This window comes from Cyprinus carpio, chromosome B19 (genome assembly GCF_018340385.1).
Source record: "Cyprinus carpio isolate SPL01 chromosome B19, ASM1834038v1, whole genome shotgun sequence".
Taxonomy (NCBI): Eukaryota; Metazoa; Chordata; class Actinopteri; order Cypriniformes; family Cyprinidae; genus Cyprinus; species Cyprinus carpio.
In genome coordinates this window covers 14,664,392-14,681,223 of record NC_056615.1, presented here as the reverse complement: position 1 = coordinate 14,681,223, position 16,832 = coordinate 14,664,392, and the positions used below count along the sequence as shown (strand labels likewise).

General features: G+C 35.4%; 1 pseudogene; it reads right to left on the bottom strand.

The window, feature by feature from the left end:
- LOC109111201 overlaps nt 1–16,832 on the bottom strand; it is a 57,179-nt pseudogene that overhangs the window by 13,292 nt on the left and 27,055 nt on the right.

Below are 16,832 nucleotides of genomic sequence, written 5' to 3'. Positions count from 1 at the left end.
ATTGTGAAATATTGCAATTTAAAACAGCTGATTTGTATTTCAATATATTGGAAAATGTAATTAATGTGATGGAAAGCTGAATTTTCAGCATCATTACTCCAGTCTTCAATGTCACCTGATCCTTCAGAAATCATTCTAATATGCTGATTTGGCACTCAAGAAACATGTTGGCAACAGTTGTGCTGCTTAATTTTTTTTTATCATGATATATTTTTTTCAGGATTCTTTTTGATGAATAGAAAGTTTAAAAACAGATTTTTTTTTTTTTACATTACAAATGCCTTTACCATCACTTTTGATCAATTTATTGTATCCTTGCTGAATAAAACTGTTTTCCTTAAAAAAAATCTTACTGACCACAAATAACGTTTTGTGTTATTGCAAATTCTGTCATTATTTACTCAAACCTGTAAATTACTGATATTATAAATTAATAAATAACTTATAAGATATATATATATATATATATACACACATACATACATACATACAACCATAATATGACCTCAAAAGACCTGAAAAAAAAGAAAAAACAAGATATTTGGAACATTTTTGAAGCTCAAAAAACAGTATGGAAAAGAGCGACCAGCACATTCTTTAAAATTTCCCATATTGTGTTCCACCCAAAAATGAAATTCATACCAGTTTGGAAGAACATGAGGGTGAGAAAATGAAGGCAGCATTTTCATTTTTGGGTGAACTATCCCTTTAACTACTTCTTATGTTTTCCATTTCTACCAAGGTTGTGTCATTGATGTCTCTTCTTCAAGCTATCCCACTTTTCCATTGCTTTTTTTTTATTATTATTATTCGTGCCTCTCTCTCCTCCCCTAACATTCTTTCGACGTCCATCTTTTATTCATACTTGGCCTTCATGCTTCCCTCACTCTGTGGTTATTGTGATCTGAGCCAGTATCTCCAGACACAGATTGCAGTATATCTGTGAGCACAACCATGTCCATACGTCACCCACCCTAACCCGCTCTTGCTCAATCTCTTTGGTCCATGTGGTTTGAACCCCAATCAAGAAACTCAATCACTCATTCTGAACTTGCAGATTAAGCTCCAAGGCAAAATGCTGCTGTCCAGTGGTCTCAAAGCTTTGGCCACAGAATGGATTTACTTGCATGTACAAAAACAATGCCAAGATGCTGTCTTCATTAACACAGCAGAGTTTAAAATGCTCTTTAGAAAAGATGTGCCTACATTAATGTTGGAAACTGTGTGTGCATTTTGAATTAGCCTGGTTTGTACATGACATATTAGGGTTTTCTAAACATAAAAAAAAAAATATATATCTTGCTTTCCAGTTAAAACAACCTCAAAACAAGATGCATTTACTTGAAAACAAAAATTGTCAAAGATAATAAGAATTTTACTGTAATTTCATTTTAGATATTTGTTTCTGGAAAGCAAGATAAAGCACTGTTTTTAAAAAAGAAAAAAGAAAAATCAAAAAAAATTTGTACTGTCTGAGTGTACAACCTACCAAAAAAAAAAAAAAGTGTTGCTGTTAGAACAGAAAAGGTGTAAATTATTGCATGTTTAAATTATTTAAGTATCACTCAATTAACAAATGTGCTACAAAACTTCAAACTCTTAAATGAATTAATTGATGATGCACTGGTTAATGTTTAAATGTCACTAATTCCAGTCCATGAGTCAATGAATCTCATTAAAACTGATCGTTAGTCTTGCATAAATTCATTTAGAACATCTTGCAGTGTAGTTAGGGTTAGTCAGTAGAGAAAAGTGAAGTACTCTGATGATACTTAAAAGGTGTAGAGGATATTATCTCTTACCTTTGTGCTCCACAATTGTTACAGTCCAGTCAAAAGAAGAAGTGATAAAGAGGTGGGAGAAATCGACAGGGCCCAAAGCACTGTGACAACTGATGCCTGTCACTGGCCCCTGATGGCCCTCCAACATCTCACAGATTCCAGCTTTACTGTGAAGCAACACATAATAGAAACAAAACAAAGGTAACAATATTTATTGCAATATTTTTAATAAAATGTTATACTGAATAAGAATCCTAATTTTTTTTTAGGAGACCATTTTTAACAATATTCATTCAGGTAATTTTAGAGTAAAACTGTTTCAGCAAAGACATTAAATTTAAATGATAAAAAAAATGACAGTATAAAGACATTTACAAAATTACAAAAAAAAATCTATCAAATAAATTGATTTCTTTCAAATAAACTTTATATTCATCACAGAATCCTGAAACTAAAATATTTTTGAAATGTTTTGCATTCTCTCGCAAAACTTTTGCGTTCCCTCAAGAAACTTTGCATTCCCTCGCAAACCTTTTGCATTCTCTCAAGAAACTTTGCGTTCCCTCGCAAAACTTTTATTTTCTTGCAAAGATATTTGTGTTCCCTTGCAAAACTTTTGCGTTCTCTCGTAAAGATGTTTGCATTCTCTAACAAAACTTTCGCTTTCAGACAAACTCTTCCTGTTTGCAGCTTGCAGTGGTTTATATAGCTTTGTATGTTCACAATGGAGCAGTTCATAGAGTTTTATTTTGAACTTGGACTCAAGTATAAAGAAATACAGTAAGTACTTAGTTCAAGGCATGGTTTTGGGACATTCTAAAATTCTTAATGTGGCTTAATGTTTTAAAACAGTGACACTTGACCAAATTTTATAATAATAAATACTGATAAAATTATTAGGCTAAAATTAATAACCTTATTCTCCCTTATAGAAAACACTTAACCTCTTAAGACCCAAGGAAAAAGTTTTAGGAAAAAAATTGTTTTTTCCATGTCTTTACATTGTTTAGAGCATTAAAAATAATGTAAAAAACAAAAGAAATGTAAAGATATTTCATTCATAAGTTATGCTACGTCCTCGGGAGAGGACATTGGGACTCAATTTCTTTAAAAAAACTAAAAGACGTGAATGAACATGCATAGGCATAAACAATTGATTTTTTATATCACCAATATATCATACATTTTTAGTTTTAAAGATATTTTTTTTTACCAACTTTGTATAAAGATGATTCTCAACTATGTTATAACAGAATGATACAATTTTTCTTTCCGCAAAATGTGTGTAAAATTACCATATATGGGCTTTCTCATTATATACAATGTATCTATAAACTAAATCTAATTTGCATATTAATGTGTTTTTGGGGCAACATGTAATGAAAAAAGAAGTGTAATAATGGGAGTAATAATTTACAAGATTTTCATAATAATATATATTATTTCATAGAATATTGAAATATAATTTCTTTCCCTATTCATTTGTTATGTCTCCCAAAATGTGTAATAAACATGCTTTTAGTCCCGGTGTCCTCATATGAGGACATGTATGAAATCAACATCCTATTTCATAACAGAAAGTCATATTTTGATTTGAAACCCCATAACATTTTCCTGAGATTTTGATTTATGACACACAATTAAAAAAATTGATTTAAATGATAATTACAAAATATTATCATATTTCCATAAGAGTGTTACTAAATTAATTTCAGACATTTTTTATGACAAAGGAGTGGGAGTTTTAATTGTTAATTATGAAGTAATTTGGTATCTCTGAAAAGCCCTGAATGTGCTCTGTACAGGATATCCAGACTTAAAACTGTGGCATGTACTATCTCAGAGAAATTCACAAAAAGGTAGGCTAATGAATAAAGACGGTGATTTGGCACATGCTTTTCCAAATCTTCTGATCAGAAAGCCAAAGTTTGAAATCCTTGTTTTGATTGACAGGTGAGTAGACAGTGCAGTATGGACATCACTAATATTTGTGATCAAAAAATGTGGTACATGTGTTTCTGACTACCTCTGAATGGTTTGGACCCCAGTCTCTGAACTCTTCTGATTAGATGGACGGTGTGTCAAATGTATGCTCACTGCCAATTATATAATTATTAACGTCTCCAGTGGGGAAGGCCATCCCAGTCACAGCCATCAGCTTAGACTTATTATAAACAAGCTCCATGGTCTCCTACAACAGACACACATGGATTGAGCAAGCAGACTTTGATACAGGTGTGATGGATGCTGGTATAGCGTCAGCCCTGACTTGAGGCTGTAACAGCATATCCAGGCTCCAGGAGCACATCTGGCTGTCTGTGGACACAGTGATCCGGTTGCTGGCATTCTGAGTGCCAACCACATTGATGCAGTAAACAGGGTGCTTTGAGAAAAATACATTTACAGTATGTCACCTACAATTGTCTGACAAATGTGAGAAATTCCAGAAAGTGTTATACATAGCAAGCAAACATCTAGGGATAAGCTATGAACTGAATGTCCACACAGACAATACCTAGCTTGTGAACTAACCTGGCCTGAGCATCTGCCCGTCTGCAAATACAGTTGATTGTGTGAATCCATTATGTCGTTATTGCCATCAATTTGATTTTTGTTTTTTGACCAACAATGGGCTCTTTCAGACGGGCCGGCGGTGTGGTAAAACGGCGGGCGGGACATAGGCTTTCATTATTGAGGGCACGGGAGTTTAAACCCTCAGCATGTATGGCATTCAGGGGCCGTGTGTGTGGCAGCTGAACACAATAAGGGTCTATGGATGTCCCTTTCCTCTGCTTCTAGGCTGTACTGTCTTTATTGCATGACAAGGAGTTAGATGGGGCTCACTGAGCCTGACTGTGCTGACAGACTGAGTCTAGCCCTGGGTAGATGGTGGGCGGCCTTTTGCACAGAGAGAAGACGAGGTCAGGAAAACGTTGAGGGGTGATTGCTACCAGCATCATGTAATAATGTGAGGGTCTGGTTAAAAGGATAATTCACATTTTTGATGTTCTGTGAAGCATGACAAATGTTTGTTAAGAATGTTCATGCTGCTCTCTTCCATACAATAAAAGCAAATGGGAATCAAAATAGACAAAAAGCACCATAAAAATGTTATCATATGTGACCCAGGACCACAAAATCAGTTATTAGGGTCAATTATTTGAAATTGAGATTTATAAATCATATGAAAGCTGAATAAATTAGCATTCTATTGATGTATGGTTCGTTATGATAAGACAATATTTGGCTGAGATACAACTATTTGAAAATCTGGAATCTGAGGGTGCAAAAAAGTCTAAATATTGAGAAGATGAATTCCTTAGCAATGCATATTACTAATAAAAAATTAAGTTTTGATATATTTACAGTAGGAAATTTACAAAATATCTTCATGGAATATGATCGTTACTTAATATCCTAATGATTTTTGGCATAAAAGAAAATTTTATAATTTTGACCCATACAATGTATTGTTGGATATTGCTACAAATATACCTGTGTGTCTTATGACTGGTTTTGTGGTCCAGGGTCATATATAGTAGTACAATTTGCATTCTTAAAAAAAAAGAGTACTTATGATACAAATAATATACTTTAAAGGCATATACAGTAGTTATATATATTACATATAATGTAATGTTTTTAGACTCTTAAATGGATTAGCTGCAAATAAATTAAAATGTAAAGAGGTTATAATTTATATTAAACAATTAGTTGAAGTTAAGAGTGATTTTACTATAGTAAGATTTAAGTATATCTTTATATGTGTTCTTTTCATTTTTGACATATGGTAAAAGTGCATTGCCGAGTATACTGTCAAGAAGTAAAATGTGCATTTAAATGTATTTAAATGTATTTATAATTGGACATTTGCAATGATGAAGCAGCTATTTAGTGCATTTAAAATATTACATTCAAATTTTCAACTGTTAAATTGTATAACACATGATTCAAAAATTTTAAACAAGTACTTTACATGTGCTTTAGTATGGTAGTCCACATGTCAGTGTATGACATAGTTTATTAAAATGTACTTTAAAGTAAACCTTCAATTTGGTCAGTATTAAGTGCACTTATTAAAAGTGTATTTAAAGGGATACTCCACCCCAAAATGAAAATTTTGTCATTAATCACTTACCCCCATGTCATTCCAAACCCGTTAAAGCTTCGTTCGTCTTCGGAAAACAATTTAAGATATTTTGGATGAAAACCGAGAGGCTTGTGGCTGTCCCATAGACTGCCAAGTAAATAACATAAAATTCTCTGTAGCGCCCTTACTAAGCACTTTTACAATTATCTCAGGAGACCAATTACTGACAGCAAGGAGACAACGATATTTTGTTTTACTTGCAAAACTGCCTTTTTAGCCGTGGTGTGACAGCATCGGGACAGAAGTGTAAAAGGTGTGTTTTCATAGTGCTCTCCAGTCATCTGTAAAGCGAAAACTACGACTGTCTCCCATCGTATACCGCACCATCTGCGGCCTTCTTGTCATGCACCCAGAGTTCATTTTAAAGTGACTGGAAAACAAACCAGAGAAAAAGAAAACACGCTTCTCTTTTCTTTCATTCGTTCCCCCCTCTAAAAAAAATACAGCTTCTAAGAGGGTTCGGGAGCAGCCTCATATGTGAGGTGGTTTTTTAAAAGAACTCAAAATAAACTAAGTTGGAGGGGTAAAAATAAAGGCGAGTTGAGTTTATTTACACTCAGGACACGCAGGCCAATCTGGTTTAAAGTCTAAACGCATTAAGACAAAAGTGTTTGATGGTTGGACTGGAGATTATTTGGAAAATTTAGAAATACATGACTGACTGTGTGATTGACTGCGGCCTGACAGAGAAATACTGCATAAATATCAAAACCCGGTTCTTATTACGAAATTATTTAATTCATTTACATACAGGAATCGAAAGATGTTGTGTTTCATTAATGGTTGTTGGAACTGTATTATTCTAAACAAATACTCTAGCAGCTATTGCAACACCACTACTGAATCTACAATGCAAATCATATAGAATTCATTCTGTGATCAATGTAGTTTGATTCTTGAATGACTCTCATGAGTGTTTTCTGAATGAAAACCATGCAGTGAGAAGTGAGGAGTCTGATTCCTAAACAAATTACTCTTGAGTCGGTTCTTTTTAGTGCATCAAAACCACGCAGCATGAAGTGAGTAGTCATATTCCTGAGCAAATAACTCAGTTATTTTTAATCAAAATCAAAGAGTGCAACCAGGGTTTTCAGAATCGAATTCAAAAAACAAATTACTCTGATACAATTCTTTTTGGTGAATCAAAGTCATACAGCACAAATTGAGTAGTCTGATTCCCAAACAAATGACTCTTTTAAACCTTTTCTTTATAGTGAATCAAAGTCATACAGCACGTACACCCAAAACGATTTGCGAACAAATGATTCTGATGAGCAGGTTCTTTTTGGTGAATCAAAACCATACATGGCAACCAGTGTATTCCAACTGATTCATGACTCTTTTCATTTGGTTCTTTTTAGTGACTCAAACACATACAGCTTACAACTTGTGAGTTCTATAATCAGTGGTATAAAATACAATAGAATAAATTAAATGTCACCACATTTTTTGTTATTTCAGCATTATATAATACAGTTAAAGCCAATAATTGGCTTGCACTTATGCCACATATAAAAAAGACAACAGATACTGAATAAATGAGTGGTCATTAAGTCACCTTTTCCAAGAATTGTTTTAGACTTCTTATGATTCCCACCCTTAACTACAATGTTATTGTAGAAAATAAAATGGAAAGCAGATACGAGCAAGGCACTAAACCAGCTGCAATAATACAATCACTGGACAACAAAAGCCAACATTTCAGTTAATAAATTGATTAGTATCTTTTAAGAGGTTGAAAAGTTTCACTCAAGTCTTGATTAGTCTGATTACCAGTACTGCTGGAAAAGGATCTCTGTTCTGTGATTGATGATCAGTCAGTTCTGAATACTAACACAGAGACAGGGGAACAATTCTGCTTAAATACACGGCTATTTCAATCAGAACCACAAGCCGACCTTTGAATCAAGTCTCTTTCTCTCTCTCTCCTATAGTCATGTGTCAGGGACACGCTCCCCAGACCAGCGCTTCATTACTGGGCTAATGAACATGAGCTGGGGTCACCACAACAAGAGGGTAATAACTCTACTATGAAGCCATTAATCAGAGACTTAATGAAGTATCGTAACCTGAAACTTCAGCTCAGGAGAGCAGTCCAGCCAACAGCCAATCGCAGCCATCTCTGGCCTCTATCTGTACACTGCAGGCCTCTGTTTTTATCCGACTCATCTGCTGCGATATCATCACTGTGTCCTGCAGCAACCTCTGATGACTTGTCATCTGTCTGTTTTCTGTTCTTAAAGTTAAGCTGAAGTCTTTATCTTAACAGATTATAAATTTACTTTTGATTGGATAAGTTTTGAAATATCTAATTTGTGTGAATGTACCTGTTCAAAGAAAAAAATGCATTCATAATGTCTGACAATTTCTTGTTGGCAATTATGTGAAAATCGCAAAAAAAAACATGTACAAAAAATAACGTTGACTTGAGTAGTGCTCACTTCATAAAGTTCAGTGCACTAGACACTGTTGACACGATGTGAACCGACCTTTAATGATGAGTAACATGTCATAAGAAAAACTCAGTTTATAAAACATCTGATGTATACTTCCCTCATTACCGTAACCACATAAATCCAGAGCAACCTTTTGCTCCATAATGAAGCACAGATAAATATGACAAGTATTTGAACTCTCTTTAAAGTCATAATCTAAACATGGCAAAGGCACAAGACGCTGAGAGGAAAAGGGATGAAAAGACTGTATATTCACACCATATGGAGAGCGTGGGTTAAGATCTGTCTATCTCCAATGCCTGAAACTATCTCCTTAGTTTTACTGGAAGCCATAAACACCATTATTTAAGCAAGCTTTTGCTACTGGAATTAGCTCACTTTGTCTCAATAGACTGGTTGGCTGTCTTTTCAGTAATTTTCAGATATAGACCTGCTTCAACTGGCACCTAAGTATAAAAAATACAGGTGGTTTTTCTATATTATACTGAATATACTGTACCAATAAATCATGGTAGCACAATGTTACTTATTAGTTTTTTTTTTGTGGGTGTACAGTTAGTGTAAGGAAATTTCCTGTTGGTTGTTCCCAACTGAGTTCAAATTTCACTATTCCAGGTTTCTGACAATGCAGTCATTTCGCTGATTTAATTGAGAATATTTCTCATTACAAGCTCAGCTTGATGGCTACCAACCCGAAACTCTGATGAAAGTCAAATTGAAAAGAAAAATGCAAGTGAAAACACAATCCCACAACACTTTCCTGCAGTTTAATGCGTTTCACTTGGACTAAGTGCATGGGACATGATAATATCAATGGGAATGGGTCAGTATGGGATAATCCACAGGACTAACCCCGTGAGGAGAGATGGCATGATGAACACTCCCTTCTTTGTTGCCCCTCTTTTTGTGGGCCGAAAGGGAAAAGAGGAAAAAAAAGTTGGAGCCATTTGTCAGGGAGGAGATGACTGTGTAACAGACTGTACATTCACTACCGCCTCCTCCTGAAGCACCACAATCATGTGGTTCTCAGCAAAGCTTATCAGCTCCAGATGCACTCCTCTGTCTTCCACCAGCATCCTTCGCTCCCTACCTCTTTTTTTTCTGAAACAGCACCCCACAGATTTTGTCACTCTGTGGTTACTGGCACAGGCCGTGTAATACCATATCTCCGTTTTAGAGAACAATGGAGGAGAAGCCAGTGAATGCGACTACTTCTCTCCCTCTCTCTCTCTCTCTCTCTCTCTCTCTCTCTCTCTCTCTCTCTCTCTCTCTCTCTCTATTACCTTAGGACAAAAGTAAAGAACATCCATGTCCTAATCAATATAAATGAACAGTATTCTTTGCATAGACAAATTTGGATGAAATGCAGATTTATGCTCAATTTCATATTTGCAGTGGACTTATAAAATGAATTGGTTCCTCCTCAAACTAGATTTATTTCATTCAGTTTCAACAACTAAACATGCCAATTGTTTCTGGTTCAGTTCAAGGTTTACTAAAGATCATTTATTTCTTGTTATAGCTTTAAACTACAGCTGTTCAAAATTCTGTTTGCAAACACTTGATTTCAAAATAAATTCTAAAAACCTTTACTTTTGGTCTACAGTTAGTGGTGCTACACAATTTTAAAATTGACTAGTCAGTGGATCACCTGAACGAATAATACTAATTAATCTTTAGGAAGACCTGTATAATTAGGCTGGTTACAGAATAATTAGACCTCAGTCGGATACAACTTTTAAAATCCATTTGAATTTTCTATGAAATCGATTTCTGCGGACGAATGCTGATGAGTAGGCAGTAAAACCATAGTGGACCGGAGGTCTCTGCTCTTCCTGTTTCAAAAGCTGTGAGTGGTTTTGAAGCCTTTCTACACTCAGCTTTATGAGCACATGCAACTCCATCCACCAGCATTATACTGAGCGGGCATCTCTCCAAGGCCCTGCGAACACATCTTCCTCTGTGCCAACCTCTATTCAGTGAGCCTCAGGCATCCAGCAGGGGTTCACATAGAGTCATCCTGGGTAAAATATAAATGATATCAGTAAAATGTAGGTGATGCAGTTGAGGGCTGGCAGTATCGGTGAGCAGTTTTTTGGGGTGTTCCCTTTATGTGGCGAGAGGCAGCCCACTTTAAAAGGTCATGTGATGTTGCTGGCGAGCTTGGCCTGCTGTGATGATGGGCCCAAAAGAACAGCAGAGAGCAGAGAGCCAAGATCACACCACACAGAGCCCAAAACAAACCCAAACCACCTCAGAAATATTCCACAACCGTCTGAAAAGGAGTGGCTATCTGAAACTGCCTGAAGCAGAGAGTCTGTAAAACAAGAGAGGAGAGGATAAAGAAAAGACAAACGTAAGAAAGACAGAGTCAAATTCTAGTGAGCTGCCTTTGTAGGGAACATTTTAAAGTGCACTACAGGTGTGAAGTTTCAAACTGTTGAAAATTTTGGGGTCAGTAAACTTTTTAAACCCTTATGCACTGTTTGGGGTTTTTTTTTGACCCCAAATGACTTTTGCTAAAATAAATTAAAAAAAATGGGATGAGTCTTGGCATGTGAACATGGCTGTCAACACTTGGTAGCTCTACAAATAAAAAATTTAACTGGAATTATATCTGGTTGTATGTTAGTGTGAAAATACACAAAATACACGAAAATAAAATGGCAACCCTTCCACACGTTCACAATGCAGAACAATTATGTTCGCACACACACCTTAACCCCCCACCCCCCAAAATCACCCATAGACATTAATGGGAGACTATAAAAATACAGATCTTCTGTTACATACATTTTTTTTGTTACAAAATTAAATTTTGTTGCCTGGGGTCTCTGAGACCCCAAACAGTACGACTGTCCAACCCAAACGAAGAGTGCATAAGGGTTAAAAGAACTGATACTTTTATTAAGCAAGGATGCATTAAATTTATCAAAAGTGACAGTAAACACATTAAAATGAAAATTCTGAAGAAAAATGTATCATGGTTTGTACTAAAGATATTAAGCAGCACAACTGCTTTCAATATTGATAATAGTAAGAAATATTTCTTGATCACCAAATCAGTATATTATAATGATTTCCGATTGTTATGATTATAACATTATGTGACACTGAAGACTGGAGTAACTGCTGCTGAAAATTCACCTTTGCCATCACAGGAATAAATTACCATTTAAAATATATTAAAACAGAAAAAAAAAAATGTTATTTTAAAATGTAATAATATTTCACAATACTGCTGTTTTGTTGTATTTATTATTAAATAAATGCAGCCTAAGATGAGCATAACAGACTTGTTGAAATGTTTCATTTTGAAATGTTTAAAAACGTAAAAAAAAAAAAAATGCAATGTCAATGATAAGTGCAGTTTATGTGGTGTTTGGAGGTGCTGTGTATGTAGTATGTTCACTTATGAGATTCCATAATGGCTAGGAACCTGCCTAAGTAGACAGCGAGTCAGCTCACTAGGCTTTGGAACAGAGCTAGAGTGTGAGAAGAAGTATAAGGAGAGAGAGATGTGGCAAAAGAGGTAAAGATGGAACAGCAAAAAGAGAAACTGAGGGAAAAGTTGGAGACAGCGGCGCTGGAGGGAGGGTTTCTGAAATATCCAGCACATGAAAGTGGCGGCTGTGGGTAAATCTGGAAAAATGACTGCAAAACTGCTGAACTCTGCCGCACGGCCTGCCAAAAGTGAGGGAAGCCGCAAAGGGAGAATAGGAGGGGAGATGAAGAGAGGAGAGGAGCGTGTGGGGGATGAGTATATGGCTCTTGCATGCGTGTACCTCAGAGGGAATAAGATCAGTGTGGTTTCGGGAGGTTAAGCGGCAGAACATGCTCGCACATTAAGACCCATCAGATTCCCGGTCTATTGAGCTGGGAGCACCGCCGTTTAGAACAGAGCCCAGAGCGAAAAACAATATCTCTGCAAATTGGCCCAACCTCTTTCATCCTCAGCCAACGGCCAAATGTTTGGAGATCCTGTGCTTCTCTCTCCATTTCTCTCCTTGTGATGAAAAAAGGATGGTTGAACCTCAAGCTGCTCTGAAGGAAAGCTGTGAAATGCCATTGCGTGTTATTCATCTTGCGTTTTTATTTTTATATATGCTTTCTATAAATCCCATCTTTTTGTAGCAGTGAGGACAGAGTGAGGCAGGTCAAAGGGAGTCTTCATTTATGCTCCTGTGTGACAACACAATCAAAAATACAAGGCACTTTCTATAAAATAATTATTTTAGTGCCTTACTATTTGTTGTGGAACCTATTACATATAAGCTAGATAAAATTGGTCTAGGATGAAAAGTAGCAAGTGTTACATTAAATTCCTGCTACAAAATATGTACAGTTACATTTTGACTCATGAAATAACATAATTTGGACCCTTTCTATAGCATCCTGGGAAGACAAATGTATAATAACCTACTTCCTTCCTTTTTCTTTTTTTTTTAATACAAATTGTAGTGTTGACCATTAAATACTGTCACCCAAGTTTATTGCAAGAAATACTGATGTGTCTTTAATTTATTAGAAATAAATTTAACAGCTACAAACAGGCATTTGGTCCCAAAATATACCTTTATCCCTTACTCAGCAACAGCTGAATTCAGGCTAAATTTGCAGGGTCATTAGCTTTATTGTTTATTTAATGTTTTATATATATATATATATATATATATAACAGGCTTGTAAACCTCATTTAAAATGAACAGAAAAAAAAAAAAACACTAATACTTAGTTTGACCTCTTGCGCTTCAATTAATATTTCATAATCCATATTTCCTGCAGATTAAGCAAGCCTTTAGTGGAAGAGTGACTTTTACCCCGATTGTAAAATAAAGAGCCAAATTTAAAAACAAAAAATAAACTACCAAGAAAAATGTTCTTACTATGAAACCATGAAACAGAACTGAAACAGAAATTTTACAAACAATTTTTGGTCAGATGTCCTCAAAATTATATTTGAATTGATAGAATTGAAAATGAGTTTTTAATTCTAAATTCAATTAGAAAAAAAGATTAAAAAGGTAATTAAAAACGGTTGTGTAATACGAAAGTCTGTTGTTTTTAAGCATGTGCAATATGGTATGTCTGAGTATGCTTTGGTTATAACTGTGTGTGTAAACGAGCATGTGTGTGTATCCATCTGTGTGCATGTGAGAGGTGCTGGCCACTGGAAAAGCAGCACATGCACGAGCAGACCATGTGGGTGGGCAAACATATGCGGCTGGTAGGATTAGGAAGTGGTAAGCCACATCTTTTTATTACAGAAATGTCTCTCTAATATCTCTCCCTCGCACCAGGCTGTCGCCTCCCAGATTTGCTTACTTGGTCGTCTCCCTGAAAAGACTCTCAACCCAGAGTCTTTTATAATTAGCGTCAAAACCGACACCAGATATGCATTACACACAAACCTCAGGATTTTTTTGGCCTGACCCAAGCGGACACACAGCATAATAAGGTGTTCTGTTCCGCTGCGGTACTCCAAGGCCAGCATGTACCTTTAATTAAATCACCTTAGGCTCATTTAAATGGATTTCGTCATCTGGAGTGGTACGCTCCATTAGATCTCCCTTTTATTGAAGCTACCACTTCCTTTATCATGGCTTTCCAGTTAGGTTGTTTTATTATAAATTTATTGTGAAGTGCTTGGAATACTACTGGTATTTTTGGAATAGGATACTAGTGAGATGCTTACTGCATTGTATGTACTACAATTTTTTAAATAGTATGCAATATAGCATTCAGTATGTAACAATAAACCCAACAATAAATATATTTTTAACTCAGCGAAAAGTTACAACTTTAAAAACTAAAATAAATAGTTAAACCCAAATTTGTTTACAATGTCTTAAATGGATAGGTCACCCAAAAATGAAAATTCTGTTATAATTTACTTACCTTTAAGTTACAAACCTGTGTGAGTTTCGTTTTTTCTATTGAACAAATAAGGTATTTTGAAGAATGCTGGTAACCAAACTGGTAGCCATTGCTGGCCTTTGAGAAAAAAATACTATGGAAGTCAATGGCTGCCAGCAACTCTTTGGTTAGCAACATTCTTGTAAATATCTTCTTTCAAGTTCTGCAGAGTTATTCAGGTGGGGAATGACATGTGGGTGAGTAAATGATCACATTTTCACACAGTTTCATCTCTTTAACATTTTCCTGCACAATTTTCACTCCCTTAATAATCAGTGTGACATTATTTTTGGAGGGTAAGGGTGTAAAGTTGTGTTGTGTTAAGAGTTTTCACCTGGCATTGGAAGATGTACTCTGGTGTGGTCTTCTTCCATTTCATATTCCACACCAAAGCCACACCGTCTGGCTCTAAGGAGTGTCTTCGTTGTTGTTGTAGGAGGCCACAAAGAGCTCAGGGTACTGGAAATATGAAGAGAAGAGAGTAAAGGCAGGAGAAAGATGAGAGAGAGAACAGAGGAGAGGATGATAAAGCTGACTCAGAGACAAAGAATGGGAGGATTCTCCCTTTTAAATGAACAGGTGCTGACACATACAGGAGGTCAGAGAGGGAGGTCAGTCTACCTGAGGGGACCAGTCCAGACAGGTGATGACTCGATGCTTTGACCAGTGCTCATCATAGAACAGACAATTGAGAGAGAGACTGGAGCCACCCTGCAGGTCTCTGACAGGGAGATACTCTTATTAACATTGGCTTTGGGGTTTTAATACACACTTTACCATATACAACAGAAAATTAAAGCAGATAATAGATAGATAGATAGATAGATAGATAGATAGATAGATAGATAGATAGATAGATAGATAGATAGATAGATAGATAGATAGATAGATAGATTAAACTGTTTTAATACAACATTTTTATCCATATATTAACAATTCTAAATATGTAAATTAAAAACAAATGCTCATAAAAAAATAAACAATACAGTGTTTATAATATCAATACAGAAGTGCAAAATTAGAAGTTGTTAATAGATGTCACATCATTTTGCAAGAATTTCTTTGAAGAACAATGCGCGCACGCACATACACACACACACACACACACACACTTAGCTCATTAAAGGATTAGTTCAATTATTCAATAATAATATTGAATATTGAATAATAATTCAAAAATGAAAATTTGCCCATTAATTACTCACCCTCAAGTCATCCTAGTTGTACAGTATATGAATTTCTTCTTTCAGATAAATCCAGTCAGAGTTATATAAAAAAATTGCTTTGATCTTTCAAGCTGTTTAATGGCAAGAATTGATGTGTTTCTGTAAGACAAATAACCATATTTAAAATGTAATAATCAATTTAATCTAGCTTGCGCTCACTTGCTTGCGCTTGTAAATGGAAGCAGCTCCGGGCGGATGACGTATGAGTTCGGCTTCACGCATGCGCTGCTCAGAAGTGACGCACGCGGAAACACAACGGAGAGATCAAAACAAAATCTCAGAGGATTTCGATATAAGCCAAGAGGAGACTGGTTTTCCTTTGCTAATGTAACGAAACTTTGCTTCCTTTGATCCAGTAAACAGATGTTGGTTTACACGAGACTCACTAGCGCATGCGCGATGCTGACATCATACGTCATGCTCCTGGAGCTGCTTCAGTTGGCACAAGCCAGATTAAAGTGATTATTACGTTTTGAATATGGATATTTTTCTTTCAAAAACACATCGATTCACTACAGGAAGACTTTCTTCACTCCACGGAGCCATGTGAGACACTTTTTATTAAGCATGGGTGCTTTTTATTTAACTTCTTTTGGACTGATGCATGCAACACCCTCTGAGTGCCATTAAACAACTTGAAAGATCAAAGACATTTTTTAATATAACTCCGACTGGATTCATCTGAAAGACGAAAATCATATACTCCTAGGATGCCTTGAGGGTGAGTAATTTATGGGCTAATTTTCATTTTTGGGTGAACTAACCCTTACTATAGTCTTCTATTGTTTTTATATCACTCTAAATATAAATACTACAGACTAACACTGACCCTTCCTATTTTGTTATATTTACATCACTGGGTTCTGCTAAATATTTGTTAAAAATTCACTATAAATTTATTTTTATAAAATGTGATAATTTTAACAGTCTTTTAACACTGGAGCAACCTATACATTCACTGCTTGAAAATTATATTATGTAAATATTAAATTTACATAATATGCAAATGATATCCAGATGATTTAAGCAGTTTATATTGTGTAACTACAATTTGTGTTTTGGATTTCATTTCATGTAGATTATTTACCATGGATGTTATTGTGGTCCACATTCACATGAATTTCATTTCACAACAATCAAATTTGCAATAATATAACCATTAGTAATTAACCATTTATAATTTATAACTGTTGTTAAAAGTAATCCTTTAAGGAATAGTTCTCCCAAAAATGAAAACTTTGTCATCATTTACTCACCCTCATGTCGTTCCAAACCAGTATCAGTTTCTTTCTTATGTTGAAAA